Consider the following 18,052-nt stretch of genomic DNA (forward strand, 5'->3'; position numbering starts at 1 on the left):
GCCATTCTTCTGCCAAATCTGCCATTAGAATCATGAATAGAAAATCTTTTCAAGAACCTCAGAGTATCTGAGCATTTAAATGTTGGAGGGCCGGCTCGGAAAATACATTTTTAAGTTACTTTTTGGCCATTTCATGTGTCTATTATTCGATAGGACGGCGTGGGGAGCGGGGCAGAGAGGAGGAATCATCCTGACCACCCAGATATCAGGTTGCCCTGGAAAATGCATTTTTATCCTTTATTCTCGTCGATCCCTTCATTTGCGGATTATATGAAATATGTTTGTCTTGTCTCGTCTTGTTTTGGGGCCACGCTGGAAATGAAATCGACAGAAATCCTGAATCATTGTAATAACAAGCAGAAGCAAAGAGATGATCACATAGCGAGTTAGCCTTTTTCTGTTTTGGGTTTAAGAGAAGCAGGAATAATGTGCGGCGCTTCTCTCCGCGCCCGTCAAACACCAAGACAGATTAGTGCGGCGGTTCCACATCTCCCTCCGGTCAGCGCGCCGCGTCCAGCTGAGTTACAGATGTGCGTTCGATTCCAGCTATTAGCCCGAGCAGACACCTGAGGGATTGCTCAGTCAGCCTCTGTGGTTTTGGATCGGGTTAAATCCTGCAACACAATACATCAATATTTGCCGCCACGAGGGCCTGAAAAAAAGCTGCACAGCTGAAATGTGAGATAATTCGATTTGAGCGCTGGCGCGGAGCTCAGATAGCTGAGCTTCTGTCTCCTGTTTCTGATCCGCAGGGTGATGAAAACGCTGCGAGGTAGAGCACAAACTGGAAGTCTCCAGAGTTAATATTTTATAGGTTAGAGGTTTTGTCTTTTCATATATCTACCTCCATAGTGTTTATCATTTATGTCTCCATCATCTCTTCTCGTCCTGTGTTGCTGTTTTTGGTGCGATGAGCAGCTTAAAGAGCCAGAAGAACCAAAATCACCCAAAAAGTCACCGAGTCCAGCGGCCTCATCCACTTGTTGTGCGTTCTGATTAATGAGTTGTGTTGTCACTGCGAGCTCCTGAATATCTACACACAACTGTTAATGAAATGTGTGTTTTTGTGGGCGTCAGCTGTTTGTGTGTTAACATGGAGAAGAAGTTCCTTTTTCTATAGAATGACATCAGTTTGTTTGGGCTGCTGTTGTGTCTCTGCACTCAGTGACCGTTGCTAAGTTCATCTGCGTTGTGTGTCTGTGTGTGTTAAAATAGAGCCACATCATGGGTTTGTTAGATTGTGCTTCTTTGTGGGCACAGCGATGCTGAACGGTGGCTTGATATTTATTTGTGGGGAAGGAAATCGCATTAGCAGCTGAGCTGTGAGGAATAAACACCCTAAACTTTACGTTTACGCCTCCGTCGGACACTTTTAACCAAAAACATTCACTTTTCTCTCCAGTTTCTGTTTCTGCTTGCCAAAAACACAACATATGTTCATTTTGCCAATTTACAGCGACTGTACACTGAGTTTGGGAAACACAGAAGAACTTTATCATCTTAAAAAACATCAGCTAAAGAAGGAGGTTCCTGCTCCTGGCCGGAGCTTTAGCCCTGATTTCCTCTGAAGGTCGGAGCGTGAACGTGTCACTCGTGGTGCGAACAACCCTTTTTTTATCCCCTAAAGTTGATTGTGTTCATTCTCTGGGTCACTTCCTGCTTGTTGATATTTGATTGTGGATTTTAGTCTGTGTGTGTGTGTGTGTAGAGTGTTGTGTAAGTTTTTCTTTCCCGTGTGCGTGTGTGCGTATGGGATATGGATTGTCTTCGCTAAATGTCGTGGTTGAGTGTAACTGTGATAAAACATCTCTTAGCACAGCAATGACACTTATAACACGTAGTCAACATCACTAATCCATCTGTATCGCACACACACAGACACACACACAGGCAATTTGTCATATTTTTCACACATACACACATTTTACACACAGAGCAGTTACACAATGACACAAATGTATTCACACATAGGCCCAAACTCTCTCTCTCTCACAGAGCGAACCCTTGTCACTTAAATGCAGATTGTATTTTGCAGAATGCGTACGCACATTTAAACACTCACATGTGGACACACACCCACTTGCAGACCACAGAATGATAATTTGAAAAATGCAAAACCAGAAAAATCTTCTCTGCAAGAGACAGATATTTTTTTTTTGATTTATTTTTTTCTTTAATCCTCTTTCTGTCATTTTGCTTTTTCGTTGCCGTTTTCTCAGCGGCTCTAATTAAAAGCACCTGGATCGTCTTCGCTCTCTATCGCTCTTCCTCCTCCTGTCCTCGTTCCCATGTCATCCCCTTCTCCAAAACCTTCTCGGCTGAAACATGACTGCGGTCCCTAAAAATCCTGCAGCCGCTCCAGACTCTGAACTCCATTAGGTTTTATATCCGAACCATAGACCGTCTATAAAAGTGGGTTTCGGCTCCAGGGCTGGAAACTAAAGCTGAAGAGCCTTAAATGTGACTATCAGTGGGGGGGGGCAGCTCCACTGGTTAGAAAAGAAGTCAGATTGTATTGAAGTCTATGGGAAGATGGCCCTGGGTTTAAGGTCTTTAGTTTCAACGTGATGATGACACAGCTGTGTGTTTAATTCCTCATCAACTGCGGATAAAATGATTTCCTGATATTCTCGAATACGTCTGCAGACCGGAGCTGAATCCGCCAACCAGCTCGCCGTGAGGACGTTTTTTATTGGTCATAAGCAGCGGTGATGATGACGCTCTAGTTGGCCTCTTGGCGTTTTGTCACAGACGTTGGTCACGGCTTGATGAAAGCGGTTCATCTCCCCGTAACGAATTCCAGTTCGTGTTCGGGCTCCCAGGAGGTTAACTCAGATCTGGTCAGGATGGCTCCTTCTAGACTACCTCAACATGTCAGCACCTAATGACTAACTGGATGACAGTTTGGTCTGCGTTGTTGGAGATTCTTGAAGCCCCAGCTTGAAATACTGTGTTTGTGCTGCAGCACAAGTAGCTCCACTGTAATTCAATCACAGTCACTTAAGGTCAGAGTTTCACTTTGGACTTCAGTTCGCAAGAAAATGACTCACTTTTGGGTTTCAAAACCTAAAACTGCATCACTCGGTGGAGATGGTGGATCGAACTAAACCCCCCAAAGAGTCTGTGACTTCTGCACAAAGCAGAATCTGATGCAAGATGTCAATAATGAGTTGCAGGGCGCTCTTTGTGCCATGAGTGCACGGATAAACTTTGCGGAGTTCGAATACAAATTTGCATGATGTTAATGTGCACTGACTCATATCTGGTAAACTGTTATATAACTTTGCATTGTGTTATTTAGCATCTGGTAACCTTTGGCTGTCCTTCTGAGTCAAGAAGAGAATCCAAGTCACCGGAGGCAGAGATGGAAAGTGTTTTATACATCACAAATACAACAGGAACAACCCTGTTTATTTCTGAGCTCGCATTAAAACGTGACCTTTTAGCTTCGTGACAAAAGGTTTTCTCAGGACACACAGAGAGTCCACGGCTTGTTTTTGCAATGTGTCAGAGAACAGGATGCTCCCATTCCTGCTGTGTGTTTTCTAGACAGTGATAAATGAGCTTTTGATTTAATTCATCAACAACATGGCATCTGGATGAAAGATGATGAGATGGACGGAGGGGGGTCGAAGCGAAGGAGGACGTTGAGTAAACAGAGATACAGAAGAAGGAGAACGTTGGTGAGTCAATTGTTCTCACCACTTGATCTCGTTAACTTTACGTCCAGATTTGAGTCCCCAATGTTTCATCCCCTTCATTCATCACCGACTGCTATCATCAAACAAGCGGATCGACATTAGTGCAGCTTTTTGTTTCCAAATGTTTGCAGGGTACGAAAAGCTCCAGTTTTCTCTGCAGCAACTTCGGAGTTGGGTTGAAGAGAATCTTTGTCTCGACCGTTCTGCGTCTTTCAACATGATTTAAAGGCAATTTGGAGTTTTGTTTGATTAAATTCTGATTAGCTTTTGAGTCCCTGGAGAAACTGGGTGAGAAGGCAGACAGTTCAAAGAGCGACAAGCGAGGGCCATAAATCGACTTATAATTAATAGCCCAGATGGAAATTCCAGCGAGAGACGTTCCAGAATCTGTTCGGCCTCCTGAGTCACAACATGCCGGAGATTCTCTTCTATGTTTCCCCGTTTTGTTTTAGCGTGTTAGCATGCTAACTGAGAAACGCCTTCTTACATCGAGTTTTACTTTGCGTGTGTACGCCGGCTGAGGGCGCAGCCGGCATGCGGAGTAAAAACAATCGTCGATCAAAACACAAACCTGATTAGTCGCTCGCCGCCGATTCACAGACGGGCCTTCGCCATGTGAAACATCCTCAGGCCAAATCTGGACCAAACCCATGGGGCGAGTCGCTCATGGGAAATGTAGTCATGTTCATGAACGTCATGACGCTGTCGTTTAACACAAACTCATTCTGGACTTTGTCTCACACACACACACGTAGGGCGTAACAGTTGAGTCTGCGCCTAACAGTTCGGCTTTTGTTGCTCTAAATGAATTTATCTTGAACTTCTATGTTTTTTCTCACGGTGACCTGCTCTGTGTCCAACCTTAGCCAGAGATAAACATGTCTGCCTTCCCTTTCCACATAATTCAGGCCGTTTCCATCACCTGCCCGACACAAATAAATAGCACGGAAACCCTCTTAAAGTTGGGAGCGTGCACGCTGGCCAGATTTCCCACTTTCATCTGAACATGAAAGTGAAGAAACTGGGGTTTTACACATCGGGGAGGTTGTATCTTCTCAGGCTGATCATGTGAAGACCACAAATGGATTTTATCTCTATTAAGGGTAGAATTTCTGCCCGACACGGCTCTGAATAAGATGTCCAGCATGTTTATCCCCGTCAGAGCGCTCCATCACCAGACGTACTGTTTGTTTGGGAAGACATTTTACTTATTTCAAGATGTTTGCGTTTCATTGATATAACTCTGTCCTCTAATTTAATCTCCTTCAAGAGACTTTCCATATAAATCAGACAGCAAAACTTTTATGTCAACTTTTTTTTTCTCTTTTAATTATAAAAATTACTTTTTCCTAATTGGATCCAATGACATTTCCATGGAAATGCCTGCATCAAAGCAGATCCTCTTTATTTTTAACTCATCTGAAGCACATTTCCATGTGTTTTGTTTGATTTTTCACTTTTAGAATCTGTCTCATCTTTCTCACAGGGAGTTTCTCTGCTTCATCACTTCACTTTTATCTTCTCTTAAAAGGTTCAATATTAAAATGAAAAAGTTAGCTTGTTCCAAACATTCAGTTCCTTTTAGTGTTTGACTTCTGATCTGTGCGCTGTATTCTTGTCGGCTCGGAGAAGAAGAGCTTCTCTGGTGGATGGCGACTCTTCAAATAACAGGAAGACCTCGGTGGCCCGTAGATTCATCCGCCAGTGCGAGCTGCTGACGTTGTCATGTTTCTCTGCAGACAGTTTTTATTTTTTCCCACGTCTTCTTTCCTTCCATCGCTCTCCCGCTCTGATTCATGAAAGGCTCCATTGTGAATATTTGTTGACGTTTTAATCGTATCACTTATGTTCATTTGCTGCTGGACACAAACCGAATGTCCACCCGAGCTCCAGCCCGGCCTGCGAGACGCTTCCAGCAGTGTGCGCTTACGTGTGTGTGTGTGTAGGTTTGTGTTCCTGGAGTTGTGTGTCTGTTTGCCTACATGTGTTTGCTTCCACTGTGTGTTTTGTGGCATAGTTAGGATAATTGGGAATGTAGGAAAATAGCCGGGAACGTCTCGGCCCTTGTGTGTGTGTGTGAGGGTCAGTTTTCCGGATGAGGAGCTGGAAGCCGTCAGGTGGAGGGGATCGGGTGTCTTAATGCTGATTGGAAGTCGGTGTGTGTGTGTAATTTGTGGAGACAGAGGATAATTAACTTAATGGTGAACTGGCGACGCTAAATCCCTTTAGTCTCCCTGCGAAAACACACAAAAAACGCACACTGTATCAGTGTGTGCGTTTTTTTTTTTTTTTTTTACTGCCACCGTTAGTCTCTTTGGTCCGATTGGATGATTTCCTGTGAAAATAGAGTCCCTCGTGATCCTCGGAGAATGAATCCCAGCCCTCGGACTCTGCTGGATGTTCTTTTCCCAGCGTGTATAATAATACTTGCAAGTTCAAGTCTGACTTTTCTGAATTGAGCCTGACGTGCTCAGTGTGAGATGTCCCTAAAATGGCCGCCACACCGAGGATGAACCTTTTTGATCGGGCCTTGGTTCTGGCGCCGCCACAATAAAAGTGAAAAAGGATGTGGGGATATTAAAAAATCTGCCAAAAGCCTCGATTTGATGATCTGCAAGTTTAAATAACTGGCTGAAAAGTGAAGCCTTTCTTAACAAACGAACAGAGCTGATCGTTCAAATCCCATTTCAGAAAAGTAAAACAATAACTTTTAACTTCGCACAGCTGAGTCAAGTCCCAGATCTCTTCGTGATACTCGAGATGTTTGTTGACTCAGTTTACGTTTCCTCTCGTTCAGTCTTTCTCTTCTCACTCTTTTATTTTGTTGTAGTTTATTAAATGGGCCTCTGTTCTGACAAATGTGTCATCAGCCCCCTTAAACATTTAACACACTTCCCCTCTGTCACACAAACACACACACACACGCACACAAACACACCTCCCAGCTCTGTGTTTTGAACGCCCACCTCTCTTCTCTCTCTCTCATCTTGTAATAATTAGCGTAAATTGGAAACTTGCGGCGTCAGGGTTTGTTCTAGCGAACGGCTTCCAACTTTCAGGTCGTAACCTCGTTGACACGTTCCCTTTTCTCCGTCTCTGTCATTTAATTCACTTTCATTTCCACTGTGTTTTATTGGCGTGAAATACAATAGCATCCAGAGCGAATTCTGCTGCGTCTACAAATTGTAAACAGATTCAGCTTGAAGCTGTGACAGAGTGATATTACCAACAACCAGTTGTGAGTCAGTAACATCACGTTGAGGAATCACTGAGACAACAGATAGCGCTTGTCGAGCTACTTATCAGTCACAAAGTTTTGGCCGATGAAAACAGAAACTGAGGCGTCGCCATATTTTAAACTTTTTTCTTTTTTTGTATCCATAAGAAGCTTCGCAAAGGTCGGATGGTGGGTCCAGGTGGGCGGGGCTTCGCTGTGACATCACAAGTCCTGACTGCTGGTTTTAAGGTCTAGGTTGTGTGAGCATTTCTTTAAAAAGAGCCCAGACCACATGGAGACCGGTCTTTAAACCGTAGAGGACATATTGCGTAGTAATCAATGCACAAAGCAGCATCTCAGGGACGAACATCCACACCTACTGCATCATTTTTCCCTCAGCAGGTCTCTCCACAGACATTTACTGCATAATTTCTGCTATCGGCAAGTGAGCATGAAAACCTTTAAGTGTGTGTCATGATGCTTGTGCTGAAATTTTCTGGAGATGCCCTGAGACGTGACCGGACTTGTCCCCGCACAGCTGCTGTTTGCTAAGCAGACATCCAAATCTCCATAGATACGAGGCGCAGTGGGACGATGTACTCCGACCGCGCCGCCGCTGTTGTAATGATCTGTGAGAGAAAGTGAGACTTGAGCTCCGACGAGTTGGGGTATAAATAAAATCTGAGACGGTTGAGGTTGTGTAGCACCAAAAAGAAAATACATATATCACATTTGTTTTGGAACTCCTTAAGACTGGAGACCCACAGCAGCTAGGTGCTGGACACCAAACGTGTCTCAGAGCATCACCGATTCGTTCACTGGTTCCACATTAAGTCACATCACTCACTGAGATGTATAGTGGTTGGAAAGGAAACTGGAAACCGGCCACTGGATCTGGTCGGCAGCAAGTTGGCGCCTGTTGAAAGCGTCTTGTCTGAAGGCACCTTAAGAGAGACGGATCACACTGGCAGTTGGTCCGCGGAGCTCTGCTGCTCATCTCTGGAGCAACATTTGGCCGGTCGGCAGCTGGAGCTGGAGCTGCGATCCCCACCCAGTATGACATGACGACGTTACCTTTTGACCCAGCCGTCGAGCTCGGCTGTATCATCTAAAGGCCAGCTGATCCTAAATCAGGTTCTTTATCAAAGGTCTCTCAGCCATCCGTCAGTGATGTGACAAAGCAGCCACTGCCCTCATCCAACCTCGCAGGATTTGGTTTGTCGTTTGTGTTTGCTTTTGACTTCTGAAACATCAACGCTCGCTGCGAAAAGCAGAATCATCTGACAGAAATGGAATTAAAGGAACAAAGTGTCCGTACATGGAAGATGAATTTGAATGATTGAAACTCAAATCTCTTCTCTCTGTCTTTGCCTCTCATTCCATCTTTGATTGCATCTTTGATTATTGTGGAAAACATTGAGATGTCTCTCACACTCACACACACAGACTCATTGGTCTCTGGGGACGGGACCACAGTCTTGTTTGTCTCTGAAGGGACGAGGGAACGAACTGGAACGTGCATTGTTTTCAAACCAGGCGTTCCCCGCAAATATCTCCCCCTCCGAGCTCGATGGGAGGGAGAGGATGGGCGGGGGGGGGGGGGGGGGGGGGGGGGGGGGGGTTGGGAGGAGGAGCACTTTTTGGTCAAGTCAGTATGTTTGCAACAGCAGAAAACCAAAAGAGACTTTTTCTCTCCTCTTTCATTGCTCGTTTTAGGAGGTCTGCGCTGTCACAACAGCCAGAAATAACACACACAGTGTAGGTTCCACCAAAGCAGTCCTGCTGACGTTACCTGGACTTGGTCTGAACCAGGCCTGATAGACCCCGCCCACTGACCGGTCCCCATGGTAACCGCACAGTCAGTGCTCGTAATGTTCTCTCTGTCCCTCTGTATGTGTGGTTTAAAGTATAAAGCCATCTTGTGACTTTCCCTGCATTTACATATAGATGTGGATGTGTGTGTGTGTCGTCATCCACCAGATCTCCAGCATCTTAACCCCCCCCCCCCCCCCCCCCCCAAGTCTCTCGTGGCATCAGTTGAACTTGAGCAGAGGTCTGGGACACAAACCAAGATCCCGTTAGCTTCACTCGGGAGTGTCGTGCCCGCTCTGCTTCCCGGCCAACAATATGACAGCAACAATATTTTACTCCATCGCTTTCCAATCCTACAACACGTAGAGCTCGTGGATTTTTATACTTTTGAGGGGAGAGGGGGCTTAGTGACAGTGGGAATGAGAATCCCTGAGATTTAGAAGCTTGGCAGAGATTTTGCTGAAGCCGACTTTTTGCGTGGCATTTTGAACAGAGCTCCTCTTCAGTTTTTCTGCTCCCCTTTCTAAACATTCGTGCTCATTTTGTTTGTCGTATTTATTTGTTTGCCAACGCGGCTGTCCAGAGCGGTTGACGAAGAGCAGAGTTTGGAGCTGATGTGAAAAACTTGGACAGCCGCAGCACAACGTGAGACCACAACAGTCGTGTTTGTGACAGAAGAGTGTTTATCTGAGTTTGTTTGAAGCTGGAAAAGCACATTTTTACACCACAGACACACAACGTTGGTCTGCAGCTCACCTGCAATAAGAGAGAGAGCACTCGGCTCATTTTTTTAGAGTTCACACCAGGTCTGTCCTGATAAATGCAGGACTTCCATGATGTCGTCACGGCCTCGCCGTTAAAGTCAAACACAAAAGCTCTCACCTTCTCCTGCTGACAGGACTTTTATACGCTGCCAAACAAGCTGACAGCGATTGAAATGGAAACATTACAACCTTATACAATACCACAAACTCACTCAAGTGTGGTATGACAAGGTTTAGCTTGTTTTAGGCAGCCTGAGTAATGATTGACTGCTCCACTCCAGGCTGGCCGTAGCTGTGCACCCGTGGACTTGCGCCAACGTGCTGTTTTCTGCTGGCTTCATAGTCAATGAAACTTCAGGCATTCGTTAAATTTTGTCCTTTCGACTGCAACATTCCTCGCACTTATCCTCCATCTGTAACGTTGTTTTAAGTTCTTCCACATTCTTCTATCTGGCTTTAAAAGTTCGTATTCTTCTCTGTGATCAAAGCCGAACTGATGAATTAACCTGCTTGAAATGGTCGCTGAGATGAATCTGAATCAGTCAACGCCCCGGGGAAACGCCCCGGACGACCTTCAGCGTTCAGGACCCTGGACAGCGACTGAATATCGGTTTTGGCCAATCACAACTCACCGTCCTTTAACCACGGTACCCAAAAGGTGGACGAACACCTTAAAGCCTCCTGAAACTTAGAGATTTGATCAACTCGTTGGTCCAACTAGCAAAACCCTTGATGGGATGTTGAAATCTGTCTGGGAAATGTGAATATTTCCAATTCTGTCACACCTCTTAACATCATCTTCACAGTAATATCGAGATAACAACAACAAGTTGCTTCATTGTTTGGAGATAGGACATCTGAGTTGAGTCCGTTTGTGTTTATTTCAGAGCACTTTCCAAAGCTTCCTCTGCAGAAAGTATCGGCCTTCTCATGAAAGCTGCTTTTCTTCGTCCCCTTTTCGGTCTTATCATGTGAAGAAACAGGGGAGTAAACATTTTCAGCCGGACTATAATGGTACTATTAGCCAATGGAAGTGCAACCACATGAGCTAACTACTTCCTTTTCATTACTGAGGCTGCGATTCAACGTGTGCCTCCGTTCAGTTTGTTTTGGCCCAGTCGCTCCGAGCAGCGCAGTAAATTATGAGCATGTCGCTCAATGACGAGCTTTCAGAACTTGGCAGCGTGAAGATGTCCGCTGTATGAAATCCACGTGGATGAGAATCACCTGGTTCGCGCTACAATGAGCCCGAAATGATTTTATTTTTTCTTTAAGATATATACTTGGCCTCGGTCGATTTACCTGGGCGGAGCGCCTGAATATTCACTCTTCAAATGTCAGCGCACAACAAACTCACACGTGTGCGGACGGGATTCGATTTGTTTCAAGATCAGATAAAGTTAATTCCTTTCTCCAAACCTCGGCCGCTGTATGAATACACAATACATATTTTTTTGTCCAATATTTCTTCTTTGTATAAAGGCAGAGGCCAACTATCAGACATCATACTCTGATCACTTGTTTAAATGTGCGCCTTGTTTAAAAAAAAAAAAAGAAAAAACTTCAAAACATTTATCCGTGGCAGATGTTGCTTTTTTAATCATTCAGTTATGTTCCTAAGAGGAAAATGGCAGCAGCAGTTCTTCAACAGCTTAAAACGCACATTTATTTTTAGTAACTGCCAAAGCAGCGAGAGTAAATGACGACAACAACAACAACAACAACAACAACGACAACCGAAACAATGAGAGCTTTGTTCGCAGGATTTCCAGTGCAAATTTAATATCATTTAAAAAGTGAATTGTGTGTCAGTTGTGCACCTCGTGTGTGTGTGTGTGACTGTAGCTGACCGTGTCGAGGCCGCGTCCTTTCGAGGGTTTGTCAAAAGCATACATAATCGTGCCTTTTTTTGAAATCCATCTGATGATGTGGAAGATTAGAGCAGAGGAGAAGGCCCTGAAGAAGAAGCAGCGTTTGTTCGTTGTTGCTTTTCCTTTCTTGGCTACAGGAGCCTTCTCGCTGGGTCAGATCAAGATTAGATCGCGTTCCCATCGCAAAAACACAGAAAAACACCCAGAATGTGTCTGCAACTGCACGAAAACCACATCCTTTAAAGGGTCTTGGTGTGGTGGTTTTCATCAACACCCGCTGTGTTCAGAAAAACCCCAAATCATCCCATAACTTTTACCGAGTCGTTTTGGTTTATTGCGGCGGCTCGGCGGTGAGGAGTAATTCCTGGTGTCCGTGCTTTTTCATTTCAAAAACAGGCCCGAGTCAGGTGGATCGCAGTCCAAGGTCTTTCCCTACCTTTCCCCTCGGCATGCTGGGATACGCCCGAGCCCTTGCAGGCCATGGGAACTTTGGGAAATGAACTCCTCGCTCCTTCTCTGTTTGTCTCTTTGTTTTTACTCTGCTAATGAACAACAGCGCTGCTCTTCTCTTTCTCTCCCTGCAGACTCTATCTCCTTTCCCTCCCTCCCCCTGCGTCTTGTTCTCTTTTCCATAATAATTAGCTCCCCTCCAGCCTGACTTCAAACCCTGTGGTCGGAAATCTGCATTCCGAGGATGAAGAGAGGCTGAGGAAGACGAAGGGGAAGAAGGAGAGAGAGAGAGTTGGACGAAGAGGGAGGGCAGACAGGCTGAAAGAAGCCATTGTTCCTTTATGAAAACAGATAAGAGCCCAAGAACTGGAGGGCAAGTGAAGTCAAAAAAGTTAGTGTGTGTGTGTGTGATGGCACTGATAAAAAAAAAAAAAAAAACAATTTAGATGTTAATGGGTTGATAGGAGGATTGTCTGGCAGGGCCAAGACACAAATCTGATACACACCTCCTCCTGCTTTTTCCTGTTTTCAAAATCTTTCCCTTTTCTTCTTCTCCTTGTGTTTTTTTTGTTTTTCATCTCTTCTTCATCGTTCTTTCTGTTCACCTTTCTGTTCACCTTTCTTCTCAGGTCTTGAGACTCATTCCTGTTTCCTGCTCCCGAGGTCATCTTTAATGGATTTATTTCCTTTATCTGTATCCCGTCTTCGTCCGCTGTCTCTCACCTTCTAACACAATCCAGATCTTCTCCTTCAGACTGGAGACCAAAAAAAATCTGATGGAATTACAGAAATTCTCAATCCTCGACAAATAATTTAGAAAATTTGCTGCGCGATCGTCGTTCGCCCGCCCTTCATCGTGGTCGTGATCTCTGTGGAGCGACCAAAAGGGTGAGATATCAGAGATATTAGAGGTGAAATGAAAAGCTCCAGTGGCCGACCAGGTGAGGTGGTTCAGTCGTCGAATAAGCCGTCTTTACTGAGCGTGTCCAACAAGGAGACTCCGGGGGAGACCCAGAACTGGCAGGAGCGATATTCCGTCTGAGGACCTGGAAAGACTTGCTGGAGAAATGGAAGTTTGGAATTCCCTTCTTAGCCCAAAGAAAATGGATGGATGGTTACACAGCAGCAGGACCCCACAATTTTTTTTTTTTTTTTTGGTTAAAGTCCAATCAAAAGAATTGAAGGTAATGTTTGGAACATGTATTATGCTGATGTTGAGGCAGAAGTCTGTACTGTTTATCCACACAGGACGGTTGGAGCTGATCCTGTTAAACTCCTGAAGGTTTCAGGAACACTCTGCTGCACATGATGCACAACTGTGTCACGGTGCAAGTGTGTTTGTGATTTGCAATCTGATCCTGATTAAAACCTGAAATGTGAACATTTGAACCCTGATGGCGAGCCAAATGGCCACCTTTCCCTCTCACAGTGGCAGGACTCCACGGAGATTACTGGCGTGCTCCGAAGCTCTGAATATTTAACCACGTTGAGATCGATCGCAGTCGTTACCAGAGAGAGGCCAGAAATCCTTCATACTCCAATCTTTTCCTTATTTCTGTTCTCCTCCTTCACTTCAGCTTGATCTCCTTTTCTCGTCCTCTTTGTCCTTCCATTTTCTTTTACTTCGCTCCGACCACAGTTTGCGTTCTCTGTGAAACTTTTAGCCTGATATGCAGAATGTAACTTTAAATCAAACCAAATATTCATGTTGTATCACTTTCACGGCATTAGGCTCATCTTTCCCTGATCGATGGGATTATTGATTTGACTCTCCTCTAATGGTTTGGGATTACCGTGGGATTATATGGATCATGTTTTCTTTCAGCAGCATCAGACCCTTTTTGGCTCCATTAGCTGACGTAACCGCTCTGGTGTCTCCTTTTCAGGGTGGGGGGGGTCGGAGCTGGATCTGGATGCAGACCAGGATAGTTATGCATCTTCCTATATATTGACTTCATAGAATTATGACACAACGTAGCATCTAGGAATTTGTTATTTCATGGGTTGTGTGTGCGTTTATAATTTATACAGGCGCTACAGTTTGTTGCTAATTATTTACAAATTCACGCTCTGTAGAGTTCAAGTCTCCTACTGAGGCGGCATGAAGAGGCAGCTGTTCCAAATTATGAACTCAATATTTCTCATCAGTATCAAAAACAAGTCACCTAAAAGTACGAATGTCATTTATTTTCACATTTCATGAAGATAGTTGGAAGCAGACTCTGAATCTGTGAATGCCGGATACACGACGACGTGAGATGGACATCCGAGCAGCGATCAATGGAGTGACGTCAGACTGACACTGATCTGGTTTCCAGTGTGGTCAATAATTCATAATCAGCATCTTTTAGGGATAAACACTGAAACAACACAACAACACTTAATACAGTCCAACAAAAACATACAAAACATTTGATTGAATGAGATCAAAATGCGAAAATGTTGCAGTTTGCAGTTTTTGTATTTAGGTGGCGCTCTTGTGTTCACTAACGGGTTCCTGTCTGGGTTCATGTCGGGTCATGTAGGATGAGCACGGCTTGGATTTACTTCACACAAACACACAATTAGTGTGCATTGTTTGCATTGTTTGCCTGTGTGTGTTCTTGTGCTCCCATCGCTGTGGGGACTGATGCGAATGAACTTTTACTTTTCCGGGAGGTGACGATGACGCCTGGTTTTAAAGTCTGAGGTCGCTGCAGCTTGTTCGTTGAACTCTGTCTGACTCTGTCACCTGTTCACCTGAAGTTCATGACACACAAACAGACACTCCTTCGGTAAATCCCTGCACTTTAGCTTCACTTACGTCTCTTTCAACATTATTTTGCTGGTTCATTTAAAGTTGCTTCCTTCTCAGACAGGTTTTGTTTTTCCTTATTATTCCAAAGAGTCGAGCAAAGCAACAGTTTCTTTCTGTTTTTTTTATTTTCTCAGGAGGTCACGCCCGAGACACTAACTAAACAAGACAGTCATGCTGGATCACAATTTCTGTTTGTTCTGTAGTGCCGCCTAAAAACAAAAGTAACTCTTCTTTCTCTTCACATATTGTTTCCATTAAAACCTGAAGAATCATCATTAATGTAAATAATTAAGACCTTCAGCCATCAGCCTTAGATAAGTTAAATATTGTTCTCGAGCTCCTTCCTTTGTGGGTTTTTGGATTCTTTCTTCTGAATCATGCACAAACTGTTATCACATCAAGTAAATCTCAACCTAACATTAAAAAAAAAAAAAAAAAAAAAAAAGCTGGAAAAAAATCTGGATTTTATGGAGCAGAATTTATTTTTAAATCCTGAACAAACACCAGAACAAGACTGGGCTTCATTCAGTGTATCTGGCCGTGCGTGGACTGCAGAGTGATGAATGCACAGATGGATGGATGGACGCAGGGTGCAACCTTTCTGGAGCAAAACACTGAATCAACTTCAAAGTCCTCCATGTAGAAAGAAAAAAACTAAAGTGGATCTGCTTGTGTTGTTTGATAGAAGTGAGAATGCAAACCTCCCAACCACCGTTTGTAGCTCATTTCCTGATATTGATTGCACAAAGTACCAACATTGGGAAGTCGTAAAAGGTTCCCTCTGAATGTTTTACATCTGCAAACTGCAGCAGATCGCCGTCGTCGCCAGCCAAAGCTGCTGGCTCGCAGCAGAGAGTCTTAAAAAGAAATGACACACAGGTCTGACGGGCCACTGTGCAGGAAAGCCCCACATAACTGCAACGAGGAAATTCACACCTTAGATGTCATAAAGCCGTGGCAGCTTACCAACAGATGTTTCTGCCCGCCTGGAATTACCAACAATTGTGCAACAACGCGCCCTTAAGCAAAGTCACATGCAGACAATGAAATGAACAAATATAGTCTCCGTGCACCTGGAAGACTTTAAGGAAACTTGAAACTTATAGTTTGGCGCTTCCTCGGAAATCTTTTTCTTGGTGGAAGACGGAGTTGTTGTCCTCTTCTTGTCTCCAAACGCTCATTCTTCGTCGTCTTTGGTGATCCTGACACTTCCTCCTGCTGTTGGCAGCTCACTTTCAGGGACTTCTGTTACTTCCGGCTGCAGCCTCACTTTCTTAATGATGGAAAAACAAACCAGACGCTCTTACGGGAAACTGTGTGTGCTCTGAGATGAAAAATGAAACTGGATGACATCCAAAACCAGATTTTCTCTGATCTTCATAGATTTTAAACAGAAGTTTTTCCCCAGGGCCAGACAATTAAAACTTCTGACACCCTCTTAAACCTCCATGTAGTGGTTCTTTCCTGCACTTTATGAAAAACAAATGCTGAACTCACACATTTGAAGGCTACAACCAAGTTCTGCAAGTCCACATTTTAGTCTGCTGAAATGGGTTGGAAAAGCTAAATGAAGTCTTATCTAGTTTAAAAATAATGATAATCTGAACTTGGATATAGAGAAAGTAAAACAGCACTTTTGTGATAGTGAAAACGTTTTGTTTTTCTCTCTGGTGACGGGCTGGATGAGGCATTTGTCCGACACATCCAGCCAACAATCATAAAATCAGCTCCATAAAATCCAGGAAGCTCCATCCGTGACCCTTAAAAGTCCCCAAACTCTTAATAGTCAACTGACACACGTGATGAAATCACTTTCACTTTCATTTATCTCTGGTTGCATTTGGAAGAAAACCTGCCAATGACCCATCAAGGGCGTTGGAAGAAAATTCATATAATCCCAAAATTTCACAAGAACAAGAACTTCCTTTGGTGGAAAATGGAGCTTTCCCATTCCAGGAGGGACACAATGAAAATAAGCCTGATTGTAAAACTAAAGGGATATTAAATGAAAGAACAGGCCTAAATGGATTGTTGCCACACATTTAACAATGGACTCTTTACTGATTTGGACTAAAGTCCGCAGAGCCAATCAGACGTTTGTGATAATTATTCACTTCCATTTATCTTCCCCTCATCATCCCATCCTCAGATGGACTGTCACACTCCGGCTCCTCGGCCTGTCGCCTCAGTTTCTGTTCTCAGGATGTGCTCCAGTCCTAAAACCTGCAGCCGAGGGTTGGACTGTGTGCCTCTGCATCCAGCCGGCTGGATAATAACTGAGCTCTAATCCTTCAGAAGAGAAGACAGTCACAGCTGGGAGGACTCAGACTGTCTGCTCGTCCCCCTCCCCCAGCCCGCTGCCTCTCCCTCGTGGCTTTCATGTGTTTTCCTTCTTCCACCGGCCCTTCTCAGTTATGTGAAATAATTGTCACAATGCAGAGACCAAGTAACGACACTGTTAAAGTAACACAACAAGTCGGAGGGAGGATGATTTGGCTTCGGACAGGACAGGATGTGCGTCCATCGTGACTCAAGGTGGCTTTTGCCTTTATCATAAAAATGATCTTTCCCTGAATAGAACCAAACCAGAACTGAGGACGTGATTTATCAGTCAGTCTCCAGTTTCAGTTTCTTCTTTTGTAGTCCCATTTAGAGGAAAACAAACCAGAAAGTGTTGTGCTGTTGTGTGTGTGTGTGTGTGTGTGTGTGTGTGCGCTCCTTTGTCAGGAATGTCCTTTTTCCTGCAGCAGGTAACAGTAATTTCACTGAATCGAATCTTCATGGATATAAATTTGCAACTTCTTTTCGTCCTCTTTAATTTCACGAAGGCCGTGTGGTTCAGTTGGGCTCCAGAACAAGAAGGATTTGCTCCTGATTCCCAATCTGGAAAACGTTGTCCAACGAGGTCTCCGCTTGTGTAACTCTGACGCTACATTTTATATGACATGAAAATACAGACTAATTGCGCTGAAATGGTTACAAATGTCAACAGAGGTCAGTCGCTTTATGATCACAGAGCTTCCCTCCATTCATGAAAACCATCAAACCATGTCTACACACACCACAACCAGCAGGGCAAGGGAGAAACCAACACACATGCACACACATGCTCCCTTGAAGTGATTCATCTTGGAGTGTTTAGTGCGGCAATAAGTCTCTCCTGGCGGCAAAACTACAAACAAACAGAACTGAACTCCTTGTTCTTCCCACAAGCTGTGTGATTTTTTTTTTTTTTTTTTTTTTTCCCCCCGTGTGTGTAATTGTGAGTATTGTGTGTTTCCAAACTGTTAATGCAGTGACTCTTCCAATCTTGTCTTATGTCAGCCCGACTCTTTGAAGTGTGTCATTGTGTCACTGCGCTCTGTCTTCCATCAAGCTGAAGAAAAACTCCCAGCAAACATCACAGCGACGGTTTTTGTCTTGATGTTCGCAAAAAACCG

Source organism: Echeneis naucrates, chromosome 18 (genome assembly GCF_900963305.1).
Source record: "Echeneis naucrates chromosome 18, fEcheNa1.1, whole genome shotgun sequence".
Lineage (NCBI taxonomy): Eukaryota > Metazoa > Chordata > Actinopteri > Carangiformes > Echeneidae > Echeneis > Echeneis naucrates.